General features: G+C 42.5%; 1 long non-coding RNA gene across 1 annotated transcript; it reads left to right on the top strand.

Annotated features, from left to right (window-relative positions):
• Positions 1–1210: 1210 nt before the first annotated feature.
• Positions 1211–8542, top strand: LOC138891079 (uncharacterized). Its single transcript, XR_011407390.1, has 3 exons — positions 1211–1415; positions 7768–7835; positions 8407–8542. It is a non-coding gene; the product is annotated as an uncharacterized lncRNA (long non-coding RNA).
• The last annotated feature ends 5364 nt before the right edge of the window (positions 8543–13906 follow it).

Below are 13906 nucleotides of genomic sequence, written 5' to 3'. Positions count from 1 at the left end.
TTTAGCTCCTCCGCTATGTAATAAAGGGATATTATTACTTTTGGCCCATGTCAAAAACTATTTATATTCAATAGTCGAAAAAATATATATAATTTATATAATTTTGTATATAACATACAGTATATATATATATATATACATACATAAAAATATATATTTTTTCCACTATTATTTTTAAAGTGACTATATAGCGTCATCTTCTTTATAATAAATACAACAACAATGATTGCTGCAACAAGAAAAGGTTGCCCATACAAAAGAGGGAAACATGGGTGGTTGACATTTGACGTCTGAAGGTAGGAAGCATAACGCGAAGCACGTGGGATGCTTTAATTCCTGGATTAGTACTTTTCGGCTGACCTTTTACTCCAAATGATTAAGAAATTACATAGTTTTTCCAATTTAAAAAAAATAATATTCCTTTGTGTCTTATTCATAAATCTCGATATCTCAATTTTGTTTGGCACTATATTTTTGTTGGTTGGAAAATTAATTTTTTCAATTTTAAAAAGCTCGTAATATTTGAAATTTCATTTTTACCAGTAATGAGGTACTACCTCTATATATTTTACGTGATACTATTTTTGTATAATTAGTCTAATTGAAAAAGGACATCTCTTTATATTTAAAAATAAGTTAATTTTAAATTTCTCATACGTTTATAATCAATTTGTTTTATTACCCAAATTTCATGTCCAATCAATACCATCATATAATTTATTAAATTTATGTGTCAATTTCTTTTTTTTTTTTAAATTAAAGCAAATGATATCAAAAAAATTGCCACGGCCTTACCACGAGAATCACGAGCCTAAGATTTGGTCTAAGGCAAACCCTTTTTTCCGCGTAATATTTTTTGTATATAAATATCTGCTTTCGAGTTTTTGCCCTCCACTCTTTTTCTTCTTCTTGTTTTTCTTTTTTTCCTTAAATAAAATACTATATTACAAAATATCAGAACATAATATCCACAAGGACCACACCTTCCTTAGTAAAACTTCTCCCCATCCGTCAATGAAATCTTCGGCTTTAGTTTTATTTGGTGAATAATTTGTGTGGTTGGTAAATTTCGCCACACGTGTCTCATTAAAATTTTAATGGTCGGGATAGAATCCAGATTACCCCCCCCCCCTAATTTTGGTCGTTCTCCCGATCTATAATATATTGAACCAATAAACGGAGCAAGAAACGTGAAGGCAAGGAACCAGAATCGAGGCAAGGAGCCCCTCAACCCGGGGTCCGGGTAAAATACCTGCCCTCGGGAGTATCGGGGTCATGGTCCCCAGGTCCGGTTCAAACCCCAAATGCCTCGGGGAGCATTATTAGACGATCGAGCACGACCAACAAAAGGTCGTGATATCCGCGACCAGCCGGATACCACGACGTGAATCTCGGCACGTATCGGCAGAAAACAGGTGATTAGTTAAACAGAATATTTTTACCTTTTATGAAATTATATTTAGGGTAAAATTCCTCTACTATATAAAAGGGAGTCTGATTATTCATTAGACATATTGTAACACGCATATCAAGGCAATATACTCTTATTTTCTCTCTTATTAAAAGCACTCACTTTTGTTCATCAGTGCTTTGTTATTGTGAGTCCGGGATCGAAGACAGGCATCTCATTAAGGTTGTTATTGAGTCCGGAATCACCCCTCTTAAGCGGTTTGGCAATTCATTACGTCCTTTATCTGTTTAATCTAATGCAGTCTATCATTTGTATTGAATTAATCCGCATATTCTTAAAACCACATATAAATTCAACTGTTATCCGTTTTTTAGGATAAACAGTTTGGCGCCCACCGTGGGGCTAAGGATAATAGTTGCAATTTGATACACGTTTTCATAACATACTCTATTTTACACTTGTTCTTTGAGCTTTTAATTTTAGGACAAGAAAAATATCAAACTCCCAATCTGCCCCTTTGAACATTGATGCCGAGTCTGGCCACCACGGAGAGAACAACAATATAGCGCCCAGCAACGAGGTTCACCCTGCTGACCCTAACGGGCCCCCAGTCACAGACTCAATCGATGCCAGCTCCCACGTGGCCATCGACACTAACTTGACCACCAATCTGGAGATCAATGTTCGCGGGGAAGCCAGGTCGATAACCAGGGATACACACGACAGTAAGCGCGATGGGATCAACTTGCGGGTGATCTTCGAAATGTTACATGCTCAACAGGCAGTGATAGCCCAGCTACATGCTCTGAGGAACTAACAAAAAAGTAAAAACCTACAACTCCAGGGTTGATCAAATCCCAGGAGCGCTACCGATTCTGAAGGTCCTGGATTCCAAGAAATTTGTTTAGAAGCCTTTCCCTCCGACCGCAGCCTCAAAAGTAATCCCAAAGAAGTTCCACATGCCCAAAATTCTGAAGTACAACGGAACAACCGATCCAAATAATCATGTAACCTCTTACACGTGCGCCATCAAGGAAAACGACTTGGAAGATGATGAAATCGAATTCGTTCTGCTGAAAAAGTTCTGAGAGACCCTATCGAAAGTAGCCATGATATGCTATCATAACTTACCCCTTAATTTTATTGGCTTATTTGCTATGCAATGCCTCTGTAAAAGCGCACGCCAGGGCCATCAAAGTCGAGACTAGGAAATTGGACATTTTCAAGGTAAAGCAAAGAGATAACGAGATGCTTAGGGAATTCGTATCGAGGTTTCAAATGGAATGGATGGATCTGCCGCCAGTCGCAGACGACTGGGCTGTTCAAGCCTTCACCCAAGGACTCAATACTTGAAGCTCATTGGCTTCACAGTAGCTGAAGCAAAAGCTGATAGAATACCAGACGATAACTTGGGTCAACATCCATAACTGATACCAATCAAAAATTAGGTTCGAAGATGATCAGCTCGGGGCCCCTTCCGAGCCCGTTTATCCTATCAGGGCTAGTGATAAATCCAAAAGAGACATTGATCATGAACCAAGATCGAATAAAGACCGATATCAACCATACAATGGAGATTGAAGGGGTAATGGGTTTGGACGAAACTTGTGAGAAGTGAAAGAAGAAGCGACCGGGGTCATAATAACTGGGGACTCATGAGAAAAAGCGGTTTTGATAGACCCATCAAGCCTAAGGAAGCGCCAAGGTTATCGGAGTACAAATTCAACGTCGATGTTGCTGCCATTGTATCAGCTATTGGACGCATCAAAGACACCAAGTGGCCTCAACCTTTACAATCCGACCCCGTTAAAAGCGACCCCAACCTAATGTGTAAGTACCATAGCACTCACGGCCACATAACTGAAGACTGCCGACAACTGAGAGAGGAAGTAGCCCGATTATTCAACAACATACACCTCCGAGAGTTTTTGAGTGGTCGGGCCAAAAATCATTTCAGGAATAGGGACTCCAACAAGCAGATACACGTTATTAACATGATCATTGGTGGGGTTAACGTCCCCAGAGGTGGATTTTAAAGCGAACCAAAGTGTCCATCACAAGGGAAAAACAGACTCGAGATTATGTGCTAGAAGGAACCGTATCTTTCAACGACGATGGTGCTGAAGGCATCGTGCAGCCACATAATGATGCACTGGTAATATCTATACTCATAAATAAATCTCGATTTAAGCATGTGTTAATTGATCCAGGTAGCTCGGTCAATATTATCAGCTTGAGGGTCGTAGAACAACTTGGTCTACAAGACAAAATTGCGCTTGCAGTCCGAGTTCTAAATGGATTTAACATGGCATGTGAGACTACTAAAGGGGAGATAACCCTACCGATGAACACCGTCGGAACCGTTTAGAAAACAAAGTTCTATTTGATCGAAGGAGATATGAGATACAATGCTCTATTAGGGAGGCCATTTATTCAAAACATGAGGGCAGTACCCTCGACACTAACCAGACGTTGAAATTCCCCACACTAGGAGGAATTAAAACAGTCTACGGAGAGCAACCGGCCGTAAAAGAGATATTCGTGGTCGACGAGGTGGTCCCAATATCCACACCCTAGACATCAAATAATCTGAATTCGATCACCAAGGAAGAAACCAAATAGCAATCACCGACCCCGACCCCGACCAAACCAGAAAAGTAGGGGACGCGCGAGGATGATGACTAAGGAGTTCCCGGGTCTTTCATAGCCCCTGACGATTCCAATGCCACCAAGTCAATGGTCGAGGAGCTGGAGCAAGTCATATTGATTAAGCATCTGCCCGTTTACAAGGTATACCTGAGCACGGGGTTAAGTCCCGAGCTCAGGAAAAAACTCATTGAATTCCTTATAGATAACGTAGATTGTTTCACTTGGTCCATCTTGACATGACAGGGATCCTGCCGGAATTAACTACTCACAAGCTAAGCTTGGATCCGAAGTTTTACCCAGTTAAACAAAAGAGGAGGCCTCGATCCGAAGCCAAGCATGCATTCATCAAAGATGAGGTATCCAAACTTCTTAAAATAGGTTCCATTCGGGAAGTTAAGTACCCGGATTGGTTAACAAACGTAGTAGTATTCCCTAAAAAGGGAAATAAACTAAGAATGTGTGTAGACAGTAAAGACCTGAACAAAGCTCAAGGACTCTTTTCCTCTGCCCTACATCGATAGCATGATCGATGCGACAACCGACCACGAGATCCTCAGCTTTCTCGATGCCTATTCGGGGTACAACTAAATCTGAATGGACCCGGGCTGTCAGGAAAAAACTTCCTTCATCACTAAATACGGCACCTATTGTTATAATGTAATGCCGTTCGGATTAAAGAACGCATGTGCCACTTACCAACGCCTAGTAAAATCGGATGTTCGAAGAACAAATAGGAAAATCAATGGAGGTTTACATTGACGGCATGTTAGTAAAGACCCTACGAGCATAACTTCAAGGTCCTCTTATAAGAACCATAGGGTCTTCTCATTATTAAAAAAGAAGAATAACTTCTTGTGGATCTCCGAGTGCCAATAAGCTTTGGAAGAACTCAAGCGGTACCTTTCGAGCCCGCCTTTGCTCCATACTCCGATGGCAGAAGAGCAACTGTACCTGTACTTAGCGGTATCAGAGATAGTGGTAAGTGGAGTCCTAGTCCCAGAAGAGGAAAGTACGTAATTTACTATCTATTATGTTAGTAGGACTCTAGGCGAGGCCGAAACTAAGTATCCTCACCTGGAAAAATTGGCGCTCGCTTTGCTAAGCGCCTCCCGGAAGTTAAAACCATATTTCAATGCCATCCTATATGTGTCATAACTACTTACCCATTAATAAACATAATTCATAAACCCGAGCTCTCCAGACAATTGGCCAAATAGGCCGTGGAAATTAACGAGTACGATATCGAATATTGACCCCGAACCGCCATCAAATCCCAAATTTTGGTAGACTTCATGCGGGCCCTGATGCCCGAAGTCAAAAGGAAATTGTTGTTGAACTCGGGGACTTCCTCGAGGATATAGACCCTCTTTACGGATAGTGCCTCGAATGCAAAAGGGTCTGGACTTAGAATCGTGTTAAAGCCACCCACGGGTAATGTAGTTAGACTGTGATAACCCAAAAGGTCATCACTTGTGTTGCAATGAAATTCTATGTTCTGAGACCTTAAAAACCTCCCTTAACACCACCTCAATTTGCGTGCGCAGTCCGAGCGCGAAGCCGGAAAGCTTAAATGTGCAAATTTATGAAAAATGATAAGTTTTGACTGTAAAATGAATAAATTTAACTTCGGTCAACGTTTTGGGTAAACGGATTCAGACCCGTGATTTGACGGTCCCGGAGGGTCCGTAGGAAAATATGGGACTTGGGCGTATGCCCGGAATCGGATTCTGAAGTCCCAAGCCCGAGAAATAAATTTTTTTAAAGAAAATTATTTTCTAAAATTGTTTAAAGAAATTTGAAATGAAATTTGCTTAGAACATGATGGTATGTGGCCCGTATTTTAGTTCCGGCGCCTGGTACAGGTCTTATATATGATTTAAGATATTTCTGTGGAATTTGGTGAAAAACGGATGTCATTTGACGTGTTTAGGTCTTAAATTGCAAAATTGATGTTTAAATAAATTTTAAGAAATTTCATTGATCTCGAGGTTTAATTTGATGTTCATGATGTTATTTTGGTGATTTAATTACACGAATAAGTCCGTAGGATGTTTTTGAGGTTTTGTGTGTACTTGGTTTGGAGTTCCGAGGGCTCGGGTGAGTTTTGGGTAGGTTCCGGAATGTTTTAGGCTTTAAACCAGAAGTTGTAGGCCTCTGAACCCGCCAATGCAGTCCGCGGTCGGCCTTGTGCGGTGCGCGGTGTAGGGCTGTGTGACCACAATCGACTTTGTGTGGTCCGTACAGGGGCGCTGCTGTGCGACCGCAGTCGACTTTGTGCGGTCCGCACAGGGCACTGGACCGCAATACCCTCAGCAAGGCCTGTGCGACCGCAGTCCATTTTGTGCGGACCGCACAGAGGGTCTGAGAGGGGTATAAATAGATGGGATTTTCAGTCATTGTGCATTTTTCAAATCCCAAAAAACATAAGAGACGATTTTTCAAACAACTTTTCTTCTCAAAATCAATTGTAAGTCGTTTTTAACTAGTTTTCTTCAATCATTAACATCTTTTAACATGATTTAAACTTCAAATCAATGATTTTCATGGGGGAAATTGAGTGTTTTGGGTAGAACCTAGGTTTTTCAAAAATTAGGGATTTGGACCTCGATTTGAGGTCCGATTTCAAAACAAATTACATATTTGAGCTCGTAGGGGAATGGGTAATTGGGTTTTGGTTTGAACCTCGGGTTTTGACCATGTGGGCCCGAGGGCGATTTTGACTTTTTGGGTAAAACTTTGGAAAACTCATTTTCATGCATTCAAATTGATTCATTTAGCGTTTATTGATGTAATTAAGTAACTTATGGCTAGATACGAGCGAATTGGTGGAAGAATCAAGGAATAAAGCTATAATTGAAACTTGAGTTGTGTTCGAGGCATCGAGGTAAGTGTTCGGTCTAACCTTAGCTTGAGGGATTAGGACTTGTGTCTTATTTGCTACATGTTAATTGTGGAGTACGACGTATAGGCAGTATTCCACAATTGTGGAATACTGCCACAATTGTGGAGGTAATTGTGGAGTACATGTTTTGATAGTATTGTTTTCTTACCGGGATGTTGTTGAAATATCATTGTTCCCTTGCCGGAAAGTTGTTATATTGCTTTTGTTCCCTTGCCGGGATTCCTTGTGATTATCATTGGCTTTTAATTAGGAGCAGGTGGTAAGCCTACTACAAGATATGATGAAATGGGAGCGGGTGGTACGCCTACCACAAGATATGATGAAATGGGAGCGGGTGGTACGCCTACCATAAGATATGATGAAATGGGAGCGGGAGGTACGCCTACCACAAGATATAATGAAATGGGAGCGGGTGGTACGCCTACCATGAGATACAATGAAATGGGAGCGTGTGGCATGCCTGCCACGAGAAACAGGAATCGGGATCGGGTTGCACGCTTGGAACAAGATGTGAAAAGAAAGTGAAATCTGTCTTTGTTTTTCCTCATTCTTGTTAGTGGTTGATTTTGATTCCTTTATAATTCTCTTGATATTCTGTTTTACCTGTTATTCCCCGAAGCATGTTTCCCCCTCCTATCTTTATTTGTTTATTTTTGTATTTATTTTCCGCTGTATATATATATAATTACACAGGTTTATATGGAGTCTGGTCCTAGCCTTGTCACTACCTCGCCGGGGTTAGGCCCAGCACTTACCAGCACATGGGGCCGGTTGTGCTGATGCTATACTCTGTACTTATATGCAGATACCGGAGCAGCACTGGGTCAGCAACAGTATCTTGGGAGCCAGCCTTCAGTCCACCGAGATTCCGAGGTAGTCCTGCAGGCGTTCGCAGGCCCGGCGTCTCTTCTATTAGTTATTTTGTTCTGTTATCATTGTATCTGAGACAGACAATGTTCCTTCTTTCAAACGTTTGTATGTAGTAATCATAGATAGTCCGTGAAAGGTTTGACACCAGTTTCTAGGTAGTGGCATATGTTGATTTCCGAATTATTTTGGTTTATTTTGTTTAAGTCTTCCGCTTAATCTCATATTCCGCTATTGTTTAAATGTTTATCACCTGTTAAAGCAAGTTGTTAAAAGGATTAAAACAAAAAAGTAAAGAATTTCCTAAATTTCGTGGCTTGCCTAGCTTCTACGAGTAGGCTCCATCACGACTCCCGAGGGTGGGAAATCCGGGTCGTGACAAGTTGGTATCAGAGCTCTAGGTTACATAGGTCTCACAATTCACGGACAAGCTCAGTAGAGTTGGAGGGATCGGTATAGAGACGTCTGTATTTATCCCTCAGAGGCGATAGGGTTAGGAAAAACTTTACATTCATTCCTTCTTCTCGTGCGGTTTGTTTCTCAATGCTAATTGAATTTCTACTCTGATCTTTCGTAGATGGCGAGAACACGCGCTTCCTTATCCACCGCTCAGCAGCCCGAGCCCCCAGTAGCAGCTTCCATGAGGGGTAGAGGGCAAGGCCGAGGCCGTGCTAGAGGTCGAGGTAGGGGCAGAGCTCAGCCCGGGCAGCAGCACCAGTGACGGAGTATCAGGTTGATTTTGATGAGGAGGTTCCAGCCCCAGCAGTTCTGGTAGGCCAGCTCAGGTCCTAGAGGGGTTTATTACTACCCCAGTTCTTCAGGATGCTCTGGTCCGATTAGTGGGCCTCATGGAGAGTGTCACATGGGCAGTCTTGCTTCCTGTAGCACCAGCCGTCTCTCAGGCTGGAGGAGGGGCCCAAACTCCTGCTACTCGCACTCCAGAGCAGGTAGCTCCCCAGATTCAGACTCCAGCGGTTCAGCCAGTTGGAGCAGTTCAGCCGGGGTGTGGTTGCTCAGACCAGCGATGGAGCGGCTATGTCTGCCGATGCTTTGTGGAGGCTAGATAGGTTCACCAAGCTCTTCACTTCTAATTTTAGCGGTGCATCTGCTGAGGATCCCCAGGATTTCCTAGACGGTTGCCATGAGGTTCTCAGGAACATGGGTATTGTTGAGACCAATGTGGTCGATTTTGCTACGTTTCGCTTGTCTAGATCCGCCAAGACTTGGTGGAGGGATTATTGCTTAGCTAGACCAGACGGATCGCCAGCCTTGACTTGGGAGCAGTTCACACAGCTATTTTTGGAGAAGTTTATCCCCATTACTCAGAGAGAGGCCTATCAGAGGCAGTTTGAGCGCCTATAACAGGGTTCCATGATTGTTACCCAGTATGAGACCAGGTTCATCAACTTAGCTCGCCATGCTCTTTTCATACTTCCTACCGAGAGAGAGAGAGAGGGGGTGAGGAGGTTTATTGATGGTCTTATTCAGCCGATTCATCTTCAGATGGCTATGGATGCTGGGAGTGAGATATCTTTCCAGGAGGCTGCCAATGTGGCTAGGAGAGTGGAGATGGTTTTGTCACAGGGAGGTAGTCATGGGTCGGATAAGATGCCCCGTCATTCAGGTAGATTCAGTGGTACCTCGTCTGGAGGTAGAGATTCATATGGTAGATGCCATCCCCCTAGGCCTTTCCAGTCAGCACTTCAGGTTTCTCACGGTGCTTCAGGTAGCCGTGGTCCTCAGATGCAGTATTCTGATCAGCAGTCCTACGGTGCACCACCAGCACCAATCAGTGCACCACCACTTCAGAGTTTCCAGGGTAGTCAGCCCCAGTAGCCGAGGGCTTATTTTACTTGTGGCAACACGAGGCACATTGTTAGGTATTGCCCTCGAGCTTTGAGCAGTTCTCCGCATCAGGGTTCCCGTGTTATGGTTCCGGCACCAGGTGTCCCCCAGGCCGCCCATCCAGCTAGAGGTCGGGGTAGAGGTGTTAGAGGTGGAGGTAGAGGTGCTAAAGGTGGAGGCCAGCCAGTTGCAGGCCATCCTAGATATGTAGTTCATGGTGGCGGGGCCTAGCCCCGATGTTATGCTCTCCCAGCCAGGTTTGAGGCTGAGGCTTCAGATGTAGTTATTACAGGTATGGTTCTGGTTTGTGATAGAGATGCTTCAGTGTTGTTTGATCTAGGGTCTACATACTCGTATGTGTCATCTTATTTTGCACCGTATTTGATCACGCCTAGAGATTTATTGAGTGTTCCTGTTTATGTGTCTACACCGGTAGGTGATTCTATTGTGGTCGATCGAGTCCATCGTTCTTGTGTTGTGGTGATTAGGGGTCTTGAGACTCGGGTAGATTTGTTGCTTTTAGATATGGTCGATTTCGATATTATATTGGGAATGGACTGGTTAGCACCTTACCACGCTATCTTGGACTGTCATGCCAAGACTGTGACCTTACTTTACCAGGTATGCCTCGTTTAGAGTGGAGAGGGACTCCTGGTCATTCTACCCGCAGTGTTATCTCGTATGTGAAGGCTCGACGTATGGTCGAGAAGGGGTGTTTGGCCTATTTGGCATATGTTCGCGATTCCAGTGCTGAGGTTTCATCTATTGATTCTATGCCTGTCGTTCATGAGTTCCCTGAGGTATTCCTTTCAGACCTGCTGGGTATGCCACCCGACAGGGATATTGATTTCTATATTGATTTGGCTCTGGGCACTCAGCCTATTTCTATCCCGCCGTATCGTATGGCCCCGCCTGAGTTGAAAGAGTTGAAGGAACATTTGCAAGACTTGTTTGAGAAGGGTTTCATTAGACCTAGTGTTTCGCCTTGGGGAGCTCCGGTGTTGTTTGTTAAGAAGAAGGATGGGTCGATGAGAATGTGTATTGATTACCAACAGTTGAACAAGGTTACGATCAAGAATAAGTATGCATTGCCGATGATTGATGATTTGTTTGATCAGCTTCAGGGTGCCAAGGTATTTTCAAAGATTTACTTGAGATCTGGCTACAATCAGTTGAGGATTAGGGCATCCGATGTCCCTAAAATAGCTTTTCGCACTCGGTACGAGCATTATAAGTTCTTGGTTATGTCAATCGGTTGACAAATGCCCCGGCAGCTTTTATAGATTTGATGAACCGAGTGTTCAAACCTTATTTGGATTCGATCGTGATAGTCTTCATTGATGATATTTTGATATATTCTCGCAGCCGGGAGGGGCACGGGCAGCATCTCAGAGTGGTTCTTCAGGCTCTGAGGGATAGTCAGCTATATGCTAAGTTCTCGAAGTGTGAGTTTTGGCTGTGTTCAGTTGCATTCCTGGGTCATGTTGTGTCAGCAGAGGGTATTCAGGTTGATCCGAAGAAGATTGAGGCAGTCAAGAACTAGCCTAGACCAGCATCAGCTACAGAGATTTGGTGTTTCTTGGGATTGGCAGGCTACTATCGTCGGTTCGTGGAGGGGTTTTCATCCGTTGCAGCCTTGATGACCAGGTTGACCCAGAAGGGTGCCAGTTCAGATGGTCGGACGAGTTTGAGGTGAGCTTTCAGAAGCTCAAGACAGCTCTGACTATGACACCGGTGTTGGTTTTGCCCGCAGGTTCAAGACCTTATACAGTTTATTGTGATGCATCACGTATTGGAATTGGGGCAGTGTTGATGCAGGAGAGCAGGGTCATTGCCTATGCTTCGCGGCAGTTAAAGATTCATGAGAAGAACTATCTGGTTTATGATTTGGAGTTGGCACCCATTGTTCATGCATTGAAGATTTGGAGGCATTATCTGTATGGCGTGGCATGTGAGGTGTTCACGGATCATAAGAGTTTTCAGTATTTGTTCAAGCAAAAGGAGTTGGATTTGAGGTAGAGGAGCTAGTTGGAGTTGTTGAAGGATTATGATATCACCATCTTATATCACCCGGGAAAGGCCAATGTGGTGGCCGATGCCTTGAGTAGGAAATCAGCCAATATGGGTAGTCTTGCTTATATTCCGGTCGGTGAGAGGCTGCTTGCTTTGGATGTTCAGGCCTTGGCCAATCGGTTCGTGAGGTTGGATGTTTCTGAGCCTAGTCGGGTATTAGCTTGCATGGTCGCTCGTTCCTCTTTATTGGAGTGTATCCGTGATCGATAGTATGATGATCCCCATTTGTGTGTCCTTAGAGACACGGTGCAGTGCAGAGGTGCCAAGCAGGTTACCTTAGATGAGGATTGAGTTTTGAGATTGCAGGGTCGAGTGTGTGTGCCAAATGTGGATGAGCTTCAGGAGGTTATTTTAGAGGAGGCCCACAGCTCCCGGTACTCTATTCATCCGGGCGCCGCGAAGATGTATCAGGATTTACGGCAGCATTATTGGTGGTATAGAATGAAGAAGGATATTGTTGCCTATGTGGCTCGGTGTTTGAATGGTCAGCAAGTTAAGTACGAGCATCAGAAGCCTGGTGGTTTATTTCAGAGGATTGAGCTTCCCGAGTGGAAGTGAGAGCAGATCACTATGGACTTTGTTGTTGGACTCCCACAGCCTCGGAGGAAGTTTGACGCAGTATGGGTCATTTTTGATTGGCTGACCAAGTCAGCGCATTTCATTCCTATGGCAGTCTCCTATTCATCTGAGAGGTTAGCTGAGATCTATATCTGGGAGATTGTTCGTCTTCATGGTGTACCTGTGTCTATCATTTCAGACCGAGGTACGCAGTTTACCTTGCGTTTCTAGAGAGTAGTTCAGCGAGAGTTGGCACACAGGTTGAGTTGAGTACAATATTTCAGTCTCAGACGGACGGACAGTCCGAGCGGACTATTCAGATTTTGGAGGATATGCTTCGAGCCTGTTGTCGCACCTCCTTTTCACCGCGCCCGCGGGGCGCGTGGGGAGTTTTCTCCAATTGAAGGACAATCGAAACGAGATTTATTTAATTATTTCAGAGTCGCCACCTGGGAATTTTAAGGCGTCCCAAGTCACCAGTTTTAATCCCTGAATCGAGGAGAATATGACTCTGTTTATTATTCTGCGAACCAGAAATCCTGAGTAAGGAATTCTGTTAATCCGGAAGAAGGTGTTAGGCATTTCCGAATTCCGTGGTTCTAGCACGGTCGCTCAACTGTTTTTATTATTGGCTTAATTATCTTGATTTTTACTAAATACGTTTTTATTGCATGATTTTACTACCACTTTTACTTATTGTTTACAATTATATAAACGAATTACGCGTACGTATATTCGTATTATATACCTTTCATAATTACGGGGATCATGTCACGCATACGTGTACACAATATAATTGATCATATTATATCCTTTATTACAAATTCATATGTTCGTGATTTAAAATAGAATTAAGAACGTCACCACCCTTATATTTAAACAGTGAACTGCACATCCCGGGTTATATGAAATTATTTTTACATCCTCGAAGAAATCCCTTTTATTAAATATTCGCTCGAAATTGCGCGTACTCATAATTCGAATTGCTTTTATCAATATAATCAGGGTACGCGAACGCATCCCTAATTGTGCAAAATCTTTGTAATAATATTATGGATTTTTCACCAAATTGTTTATTATATCTACACATTTTATATGAAATTCCTGAGAAATTCACATTTAAGGGATGCCTTTAAATTCTTTTAAAAGAATTCACAATTTATTAAATGTTGCCCGTCGATTATAATTTCCGAGTATAAATTATATTCATCCCAACTATTCAAATTCAAAGAAAAGAATAAGAATTTGATTTTTTAAGCAAATATAACATATATATATGCCAAAGAATGAATTGTATATGAAACTAACAAAAATGATTTATGAAGGGAAGAAGTATTTTTGAACAATTTTTCATTATTTATTTAGTGCAAATTCTATTTCTAATTACCATTGATATAAAGTGTTGCAATTTGTGCTTGTACATCTCATCTTATTCTCATATACTTGCTTTTAATCTAATAGGCGAAATTAAATTAATTAATTATGCTTATGATTGAGTTGGGATAGATATATATATAATCAAACCAATTTGATTCTCAATCTATATGAATTATTGCTAAACATTAACTTTCACATTGTATAAGTTCCTAAGCCCTTTATTA

This window comes from Nicotiana sylvestris, chromosome 5 (genome assembly GCF_000393655.2).
Source record: "Nicotiana sylvestris chromosome 5, ASM39365v2, whole genome shotgun sequence".
NCBI lineage: Eukaryota > Viridiplantae > Streptophyta > Magnoliopsida > Solanales > Solanaceae > Nicotiana > Nicotiana sylvestris.
The sequence above is the reverse complement of the archived record's forward strand: the minus strand, read 5'-3'. Positions and strand labels throughout refer to the sequence as shown.